Source organism: Triticum dicoccoides, chromosome 6A, assembly GCF_002162155.2.
Source record: "Triticum dicoccoides isolate Atlit2015 ecotype Zavitan chromosome 6A, WEW_v2.0, whole genome shotgun sequence".
Lineage (NCBI taxonomy): Eukaryota > Viridiplantae > Streptophyta > Magnoliopsida > Poales > Poaceae > Triticum > Triticum dicoccoides.
In genome coordinates, this window is record NC_041390.1 from 525,055,383 (window position 1) to 525,065,249 (window position 9,867).

At 47.0% G+C, this 9,867-nt stretch overlaps 1 long non-coding RNA gene across 1 annotated transcript; it reads left to right on the forward strand.

Moving 5' to 3' along the window:
- The first annotated feature begins 7,904 nt into the window (after nt 1-7,904).
- On the forward strand, nt 7,905-9,273 carry LOC119315803. The gene is made up of 4 exons (XR_005152784.1): nt 7,905-8,078; nt 8,154-8,218; nt 8,295-8,748; nt 9,218-9,273. It is a non-coding gene; the product is annotated as an uncharacterized LOC119315803 (long non-coding RNA).
- Nucleotides 9,274-9,867: the final 594 nt, after the last annotated feature.

Genomic DNA, 9,867 nt, shown 5'->3' on the forward strand with positions numbered 1-9,867 from the left:
TGGAGGCTCTACATGATGGTTCATAAAGGATTTAATTCGTTCTCGAAGCGTTCGCCAAGAGGAGCTCAAGCATTCTTCATCTTGCATTCTGAAGTGCAATTCCTTCAATCTTATCTTTTCAGGTGGTGATATGCCATTCTTAACAATTTTCTTTCATGTTTTTCATGATTCACAAGTTGTTAAGAATGAGATCCTTTGCAACCCATCAATCTCTTCATTGGAATTATCTTGGGTTATATTACACCTAAAGCTTTCCCTAAGGATTGTTGCTATTTATGGTGCTTATAAATGACCCAAGTTCTTCATTTATCCTCTCGGTGAGATAAGCTTCTCGTCTCCTTGTTCATATCAATCCAATCTATTGTTTCCATTAGTGGCAGAATTTCACCTCATAGTTTAGAGAAGTTTTCCATAAGCCCACATCAAGCTTATCCTTTCATTGTTGTTAATCCAACAACTCCGTTCTAGCATTTGTTCTAAGCGTGCTCTCTCGAGATCTTGTTTCCCTTCGTTCATTCCATTCCATTCTTTCATTTCTTCCAGAGGCTTAGTAATGTTGCTCTCTTCACTCATCGTCTCGGATTGTGGAGTTCATGTTCTTTCCTTTGTTTATCCATTTAACCGGAGTGTCGTGTTTTCATTCGAGCTCTCTCATCTTATCAAGTTTTACCTCCTTTCTCAACCGGAGTGCTGTCTGAAATCTTTCTTACCCCTTGTGCCATTCTTTCAATAGTTCCGGAGGCAGTGTGTTGTTGATTTCATCAAATGTCCTCTCATATTGTCAAGTTCAGGTTCAATTCCTTCCATTTACAGTCGGAGTGTTTCCAAATTATATCATTCTTTTCCTCCTCTATCTTGTTTCTACCGGAGTGTTGTCGTAATTGATCCTTATCGTTCCTTGTACATCTCGTTTCAACCGGAGTGCTTGCATGTACTTATTATCCATTGTAACCTTTTTCTTATGTCTTTCAACCTACAAGGTTCTCGTGATGTTCCTTGTTCCTCTTTTACAACGGAGTGTTTTCAACTTCTCGCATCTCTGTTGTTTTCCTTCTTTCAATTTTGCCAACCTCTCAAGGTTCGTTGGTTTCACTCTTTTGTCAAAGAAGCAACTTAGTTTTACCTTTTCTCTTCCTCTTCCATTTCTCTTTAGTGCCATCCTAGATCTCGGGACGAGATCCTCTCGTAGTGGTGGAGTGTTGTGACGCCCCGAGACCGATGCGCCAGGTGTCTTCCAGTTATTCGTTGTTGTTGCCTTGTCATTTGCTTGCGTGTTGCATCTTTCCATGTCATCATCCGCATTGCATCTGCATGTTTTTGAAACGTGCATCCGTCCCCCCCCCCCCGTTATTTCCGTGGTCCGTTCTGAGCCGAGACACACTTTCACGTGCCCGCGGCACGTCCGAAATATTATTTTATAAGTGGCCGGAAAATGTACTTAGAATGGGTTGGAAGTTGGCATGTGGTGTTGTTATGTTGTAGGTAGGCTGCCTGCCAAGTTTCATCGCATTCGGAGTTCGTTTGATAGCCCAACCGTTAAACTATAGCGGCAATAGTAGCCGGTCTATCGTCGGACGTTTTCGGTCTCCGGAAACATATGCCGGGCCCTCTCACTCTCTTCTCCCCTCGCAGTCTCGCCACAACCCACCTAGTCCATCCGCCGACCCCTCTTCGCATCCGGAGCCGTCCGATGCGATCACACGGTCTGAAACCCTCTCTGCACAGTGCATCGAACCCCTCGCGCGCGTCCGGAAGTTGTCCCGAACCCGACCCGGGGAATCATCACCGTTGGGTCCGGATCATCCCCAAACATCTACAAACATCACCGTTTTCTTATTTGGACTCCCTAAGCCTATTTTTCCTAACCCTCCGATTTTGATCAGAGAACGGCGGCGACCTCCGCTGAAGATCCGTGGTTGCAAGTGTTCTCCTTTTCACTTCTCAGATCTGCATTAGGGTTTCCAGACTTCTTCGTCTTCTTCATAGTTCATTGCAGTTCTTCGTAGTTCTTCCACTGCAGGCCTCTTCTTAATCCAAAAAGATATATATGCTTGTGCGGTAGTGTTTTTGTGCCCACTCTTGATGCCCACAGATCCCTTTCTCTGGTTCAAAGATCTCATTAGAACTCACAGACTCATCTGTGCTAAACTTTTTAGGTCTAGAATTTTTCCCATTTTGAATAGCCATTTGATCTGGAATAATACCAAGCAGTTAGGAAACTTGTTTGTCTCAACACTTAGCTGAATTTGCTTTTCTCAAATATCTGTAGTCATGGCGGCTTACTGTGCTGGCTTACTTTTACTTATATGACATTAGCCATTAACTAAGCCACCATTACTTCTCTGTATTATCATCATTTAACTGTTAATTTCACCATTGAATTGAACCGGCATGTTGCCTTTCTTTCAATTTGTTTTTGAACATCATGCCGTCCAAAGTGTCAACCATCTACAACTAGGTTCCCTCGACCGTAACTGAGGAACGTTTGAAGGAGTTCTTTTCCATAGGATTTTTTCCAGGAAAAACCGTTATGTCTTATCGTGCCCCTGACTCGGACGAAGAACGGCCCAATCCAAAAGACGGCGAAGTGATTGTTTTCACTGACCATATGAACCGTGGCTTTTCACCGCCTGGCTCAATGTTCTTCAGAGATGTCCTCCACCTTTTCAAGCTCCACCCTCAAGATATTGGGCCCAATTCCATATCTAATATCTGCAACTTCCAAGTGCTCTGCGAAGTGTACCTTCAAGAAGAGCCAACCGTGGATATCTTTAGAGAATATTTTTATCTGAACCGGCAAAACGAGTGCACCAACGGCCTTAGCTTGGAGCTTGGAGGCATCTCAATTCAGCGTCGGCAGGGCGTTGTCTTCCCCCTTATAGTCTTTCCAAGTCATCCCAAAGACTGGAATCAGACTTGGTTTTATTGTCAAGATACCTCACCAGCAAACGAACATCCCCTGCCGGGTTATCGCTTAGAGCGTCTTGACTCCAAATTTGCACTTCCTGACAAACTCACTGCTGCTGAACACAAGAAATTGATACCATCCATCAAAAGGATAAATGCTTTGTTGGGGAACGGGTTAACCAGAGTTGATCTGACCCGCTGCTGTATCTCATGGCGGGTTATCCCCCTAAGCCGTCGATCAAAATTGATGTACGAGTATGGTGGAGGCCCAGATGACTCTCTTCATCACAGCTCCGTTCAGTTAACAGAAGAAGATATTGTTTCAATGTCAACCCTTCTGGTGAACGGAAAATACGAAGACTGCAGTATCGTCGGGTTAAACCCCTTCTACAAGCTTAACCCGGCGCCAGAAGTAAGGGCAGTCTAATCTCTCTCCTTTGTATTTTTCCCAGCCGTATTGTTTAATACTTGTCTGACCTTTCATCTTGTTTTTACCTATCTGCAGGCCAGATCTGATTTCTGGAAAGTTAAATATAACCACGAAGCTGCCAAGAAAGCAAGAGCCGCTGCCATAAACGCCAAGAAAATGACCCGGAGGTCCAAAAAGAAGAAGAAAAGCACTGCTGAAGATATGATGAAACTTGATGGTGCTTCTGAGTCGGAGGTAGCCCTTGACTCCCTTGGCCAATTTTTTAATAATCTTATGTGATGCCCCGAGACCGATGAGCCAGGTGTCTTCCAGTTATTCGCTATTGTTTCCTTGTCATTTGCTTGTGTGTTGCATCTTGCCATGTCATCATCCGCATTGCATCTGCATGTTTTCGAAACTTGCATCCGTCCCCCCCGTTCTTTCCATGGTCCGTTCTGAGCCCAGACACACTTGCACGCGCCCGCGGCCTGTCCGAAATATTATTTTATAAGTGGCCAGAAAATGTTCTCGGAATGGGTGGAAGTTGGCATGTGGTGTTGTTATGTTGTAGGTAGGCTGCCTGCCAAGTTTCATCGCATTCGGAGTTCGTTTGATAGCCCAACCGTTAAACTATAGCGGCAATAGTGGCCGGTCTATCGTCGGACGTTTTCGGTCTCCGGAAACAGATGCCGGGCCCTCTCTCTCTCTTCTTCCCTCGCAGTCTCGCCACAGCCCACCTAGTCCATCCGTCGACCCCTCTTCGCGTCCGGAGCCGTCCGATGCGATCGCACGGTCCGAAACCCTCTCTGCACAGTGCATCGAACCCCTCGCGCGCGTCCGGAAGTTCTTCCGAACCCGACCCGGGGAGTCATCACCGTTGGGTTCGGATCATCCCCAAACATCTACAAAGCATCACCCTTTTCTTATTTGGACTACCTAAGCCTATTTTTCCTGACCCTCCGATGAGATAGTCCCTGATCTAACCCACTCACTATATAAACTAGTCCAACCCTAGACCAATCCCTAAAACCTAGGCTTCTTGTCCCATCACGCCGCCACCCACTCTATCCCCATCGGGATCACCAGCAACCAACCAGTGCGCTCCACGAATCCAAGCCCGCGATCCAATCCACCATCCTACCATCTCCCTCGATTTGCGCCGCCGCCCAACCACAGCTGCCCCGCTCCTCCTCAGTTTTCCCTCGCCCGCAGCCACCTCCTCCTTCGGATTTTCCCCGATCCATCCATCGTCTCCACCAAATCGCAGAGACCAACCAGCCCCTCTTGATCCCGTAGGAGCCTGAGCTCCTCCCGTTTGCTCCTTCCTCCATGGTGTCGTCACTGCCGGCGCGCCCAGCCACCTGAACCGCGCCCCGTCTTCTCCATCGACCAGGATCGGCCTCGTCCCGCTCCTCTCCTTCCTCTCTGGTTCTTCTTCCTCTCTCTCTCTCACCCCTCTGTCTCTTTGTTTGAGTAGGATCCCCATGACGCCGCCATGGTTGGCTGCCCGAGCTTCGCTGGCCTCTAGCCCCTGCCACCGCGGATCTTGCGAGACCCCCCTCGAAAACAACGCAAGTCCCTTCCGCCGGAGCCCCACAGTCCCGCGCCATCGCATCCTCCGCATCGGGCAGGAGGACGGAAAGCAGTGCCTCCCCTGCCCGACGCCATGGATGGCCGTCGCCCCGCTGCTCCGAGGCCAAGTCCCGCTCGTTTCTTCTGCTTCGCCCCTGCTCCTCGTCGGCCTTCCCTGCACGCCGGCCGCCGCATGTTCCGTGCACCCACTCCAGCGCCATCGCAGCCTCGCGCAGCTGCACGCTCCCTGCCGTGCCCTGCTTCTGCAGTCGAGCAGGAGGGAGACGCCCCTGCCTCGAGCCTTCGTTGACCGTGGCCTCACCCTGGCCCAACTCCAGCAACAACGTAGGCCTCCTCCAGCGCCAAGGCCCAGTTCGCCCCGGCCCAGCTCCGCAGCGCCAGCCGGATTCGGCCTCAAGGCCGATGTGAGCCGCCCTCCAGATCCCCTCTTCCTGTTGGGCCAACAGGATTCGGCCCATGTAGTATTTTTTCCCTCGGGACGAATTTAGCTATTATCCAGAAAACTGTTGTTTTATAGAAAGGTCCCTAACCTTCATGCATATAATAACTTAATAACCGTGCATCGGATTAAAATGATCTATATATGAAACTTGTTTAGAATTTTGTCTAGATTCATAATATCCAACTTTCATCTATATTTGAAATGCTTAAAATGATGTTTGCATTATTTTGCTCCTATGCCATGTTAAAAATGCTTTAATTCATAACTAAATAACCGTAGCTCCAAACCTAACAAACTTTATATGTAAATGGGGTGGAAACATGTATAGTTTAACATGGTGGAATCACTTTGCATGTTTAACAACCCTAAAATTGAGTTTAGGGCAGAACCGTACGAAACCTTAAAACATGCACATGAGGATTTACCGGAATTGTTGTTCGTTGTTTCTGGCCTCATTTAAACTTGCCTAGATAGGTAGTTTTGTTTCGCTTCACCCCTTGCCATGTTAATCAACATTTAATCTTGTTGGGTACATAAACGAGAGAGAACTCAATAACTTGAATGTGGTGTTTGGTCAATATGCAATGGAGTTGCATGTTGAGCTCCACTTAATTTGTAGGATTGTTTGTGCGTTTTGCCATGCCATGCCTCATTAAACCGGACATGCATCATACTTGATTGTGCATCATGCCATGATTATGTGATGGTTGTTTATTATGTTGTTTGCTTCTTTCCGGTGTGCTTCTTCGGGTTAGTTCCGATAACGTCGCGTTTGTGAGGATTCGTTCGACTACGTCCATTTGTCTTCTTCATGGACTCGTTCTTCTTCCTTGCGGGATCTCAGGCAAGATGACCATACCCTTGAAATCACTTCTATCTTTGCTTGCTAGTTTGCTCGCTCTATTGCTATGCCTATGCTGCGATACCTACCACTTGCTATGTCATGCCCCCCATATTGCCATGTCAAACCTCTAACCCACCTTGTCCTAGCAAACCGTTGTTTGGCTATGTTACCGCTTTTCTCAGCCCCTCTTATAACGTTGCTAGTTGCAGGTGAAGATTGGAGTTTGTTCCTTGTTGGAACATGGATATTTGTTGGGATATCATAATATGTCTTATTAAATTAATGCATCTATATACTTGGTAAAGGGTGGAAGTCTCGGCCTTATGCCTAGTGTTTTGTTCCACTCTTGCCGCCCTAGTTTTGGTCATACCGATGTTATGTTCCTTGATTTTGTGTTCCTTACACGGTTGGGTTATAATGGAACCCCTTGACAGTTCGCCTTGAATAAAACTCCTCCAGCAAGGCCCAACATTGGTGTTACCATTTGCCACCTAGCCTTTTCTTTCCCTTGGATTCTGCAGACTCAAGGGTCATCTTTATTTAAACCTCCGGGCCAGTGCTCCTCTGAGTGTTGGTCCAACCTGTCAGCTGCCGGTGGCCACCAGGGGAAACTCTGGGCTGGCCTATCGGAACCTTGGACAATCCGGTGTGCCCCGAGAACGAGATATGTGCAGCTCCTATCGGGATTTGTCGGCACATTCGGGTGGCTTTGCTGGTCTTCTTTTACCATTGTCGAAATGTCTTGTAACCGGGATTCCGAGCCTGATCGGGTCTTCCTGGGAGAAGGAATATCCTTCATTGTCCGTGAGAGCTTGTGATGGGCTAAGTTGGGACACCCCTGCAGGGTTTTGAACTTTCGAAAGCTGTGCCCGCGGTTATGGGCAGATGGGAATTTGTTAATGTCCGGCTGTAGAAAACTTGACACTTAACTTAATTAAAATGCATCAACCGCGTGTGTAGCCGTTATGGTCTCTTCTAGGCGGAGTCCGGGAAGTGAACATGGTGTTGGAGTTATGCCTGAACGTAAGTAGTTTCAGGATCACTTCTTGATCACTTCTAGTTCACGACCGTGCTTTGCCTTCTCTTCTCGCTCTCATTTGCGTAAGTTAGCCACCATATATGCTAGTGCTTGCTGCAGCTCCACTTCATACCTTTTCCCTACCTATAAGCTTAAACAGTCTTGATCGTGAGGGTGTGAGATTGCTGAGTCCCCGTGACTCACAGATTACTTCCAAAACCAGTTGCAGGTGCCGATGATACCGTGCAGGTGACGCAACCGAGCTCAAGGAGGAGCTCGATGAAGATCGTGTTTCTTTGTGTTGTTTCGTTTCCAGTTGATCAGTAGTGGAGCCCAGTCGGGGCGATCGGGGATCTTTTGTATTAGGGGTAGTCTTCTCTTATTTTGGTTCCGTAGTCGGACCTTGATTGTATCTGGTTGATGTAATGCTATATTTATGTATTGTGTGAAGTGGCGATTGTAAGGCAACTCTGTACCTCTTTCTGATTCAGTACATGGGATGTGTAAAGATTATCCCTCTTGCGACATGCCTACAATGCGGTTTTGCCTCTAAGTCGTGCTCTGACACTTGGGAGATATAGCCGCATCATGGGTGTTACATCTTATTAACACTGATCATTACCAGGAAGACACTGGGGCCAGTCAGGCCGTGGAAGAAGAGGTAACTATTTCCTCCGACTCAGCCCATTTGCTAAGACAGAAACTTTGAGTCGTAACCCGGAAAGTAAGGTTTTCACACCCTTTGGATTATCTGGACCCTCACTTTCTTTTGAAAAAGCAGCAGCATGAGAGCCACCGTCAATCCCAGACCGAAGACGAACCAGCTCTTGTTCTTCAACAAACTCCCCAAAAACGCCAGAATGAGGTTTATTTCTTCGTCTTCGACTTTCTGTTAATGGATGTCCTTCCTTGTATTACTTACTTTGTCTTGTCTTTGCAGGAGGTATCTCGCTCTTCTGGCGACTCGTCTCAAACCTAGTTTCCGGCCTTCAAGACTGCCCCTGGGTAAGGAAAAATCCTTTGTCTTCCGTGTTTTTCAAATTGTCTCTTTATACTGACAGTCCTATAATCTTTCACTTAGTGGCCAAGCTAAGCCTAAGAAGGCCAAGGTGACTAAACCGGTGGAAGACCCGCCAGTCCTTGCTCCTGAATCGGCAAGGCCACCTTCTCCTCCATCAATTGAAACTCCAGAAGACCCGCCTATCAATGCAGAAGTAAATCCTCCTGAGCCGTCGTTTGATGACACCACCATGAATCCTTTCGCAACTGCACCATCAAGCTCAGCCAACCCGCCATCACCGTCTACGCAAGACGTTTTGATCACCGGGAGACGCTTTGTTGAGCCGGGGAATCCAACCGTGTTTGCTCTCCACACGGCGAAACAAGAGGCATTAGAGAGACAGAAAGTGCACTTTGATGTTGCACATTATGATCATCTGAATTCCAACGATATTTTATCCGGTTATCTCAGCCATGTGCACTCCAGTCGCGACTCAAAGATCGAAATGGTCAAACTGTTGCAGCTGAAATACGAGGTATGTTCTTCCGGCTTATCTATATTCTGCCAGCCCCCAAGTCTTCAGATTATGAGAGAACCGGAATGATCTGTAGACTTTATAATATAGGCTAAGACTTTTACCTTTGAAACTTTTCTTGAGTTCAATAAAATAGAACAAAGCTTCACTTGTAGTCCCCAAGGGCCGGTTCATTTTGATCATAAATGATCCGATACTTTAAATTGTCTTGTATCGTTTCAAAGAACTTCATAATCCGGCTTAAACCTTGAGAAACTTGTTGAATAGAATACATTAGCCCCCAATGGCCAAGTGCTATTACTTTGTAAAGTACTTGGGACTTAAAGTATGTCTTGAGAGTCATAAGAAATTGTTTTGGCATATATTAGCCCCCAAGTGTCAAGTGGTTTTTTGTAAAGTTCTTGAGACTTGAATCTTGATTTTTGAACCTTAAGAAAAATCTTGACTCATCTGGGTACGTTTTTTGCAGAATGCCTTATCTAAACTGAACTCGCAATTGACTGATGCGAAGACCCGGCTAGCGGGTCAGGAGGCAGAAATCAAGTCTGCTAACTCCAAATTGCAAATAAGTCTCTCTGAGACGGAAAATTTAAAGACCAGCTTCACTACCAAGAAGAAAACCTGGGCAGAGGAAAAAACGCTTCTGACACAACGCGCCGAGAAGGCCGAAGCAGCCCTTGAAGAGGTTTCAACAGAGCTGAATGGTTTAAAGGGCCGGGTGTCTCAAATGGTGGCCGCCATCTTTGGTAAGCCGTCTGTTTTTAATCTTGTGTACTTTTTGCTGATCCAGAATATAAGTCGCCAGCTGACTTTGTTTATAAAATATATGCAGGCCCACGAAGCAAGAATCTGAGCCAAGATCATGTGATTAAACTGAAGGCAGTGTATACCTTAGTGGAGCAACTGTATATTGGCGCACAACGGGCACTTGCCGCCATCTCTCCTGCCAATCAAGGACCCAACCGGCTCAGCGACGTCTTGAAGAAACTGTCAATCCTACCCGCCAGGTTTCAACAAGTGAAGCGCTCCTGTGCGAGAGCCGGAGCTTTGACTGCCCTGAGCCGCTCCATGGCTTGGGTGCTAGATCTATACCCGACGGACGTGGCCAGAGGATATCCC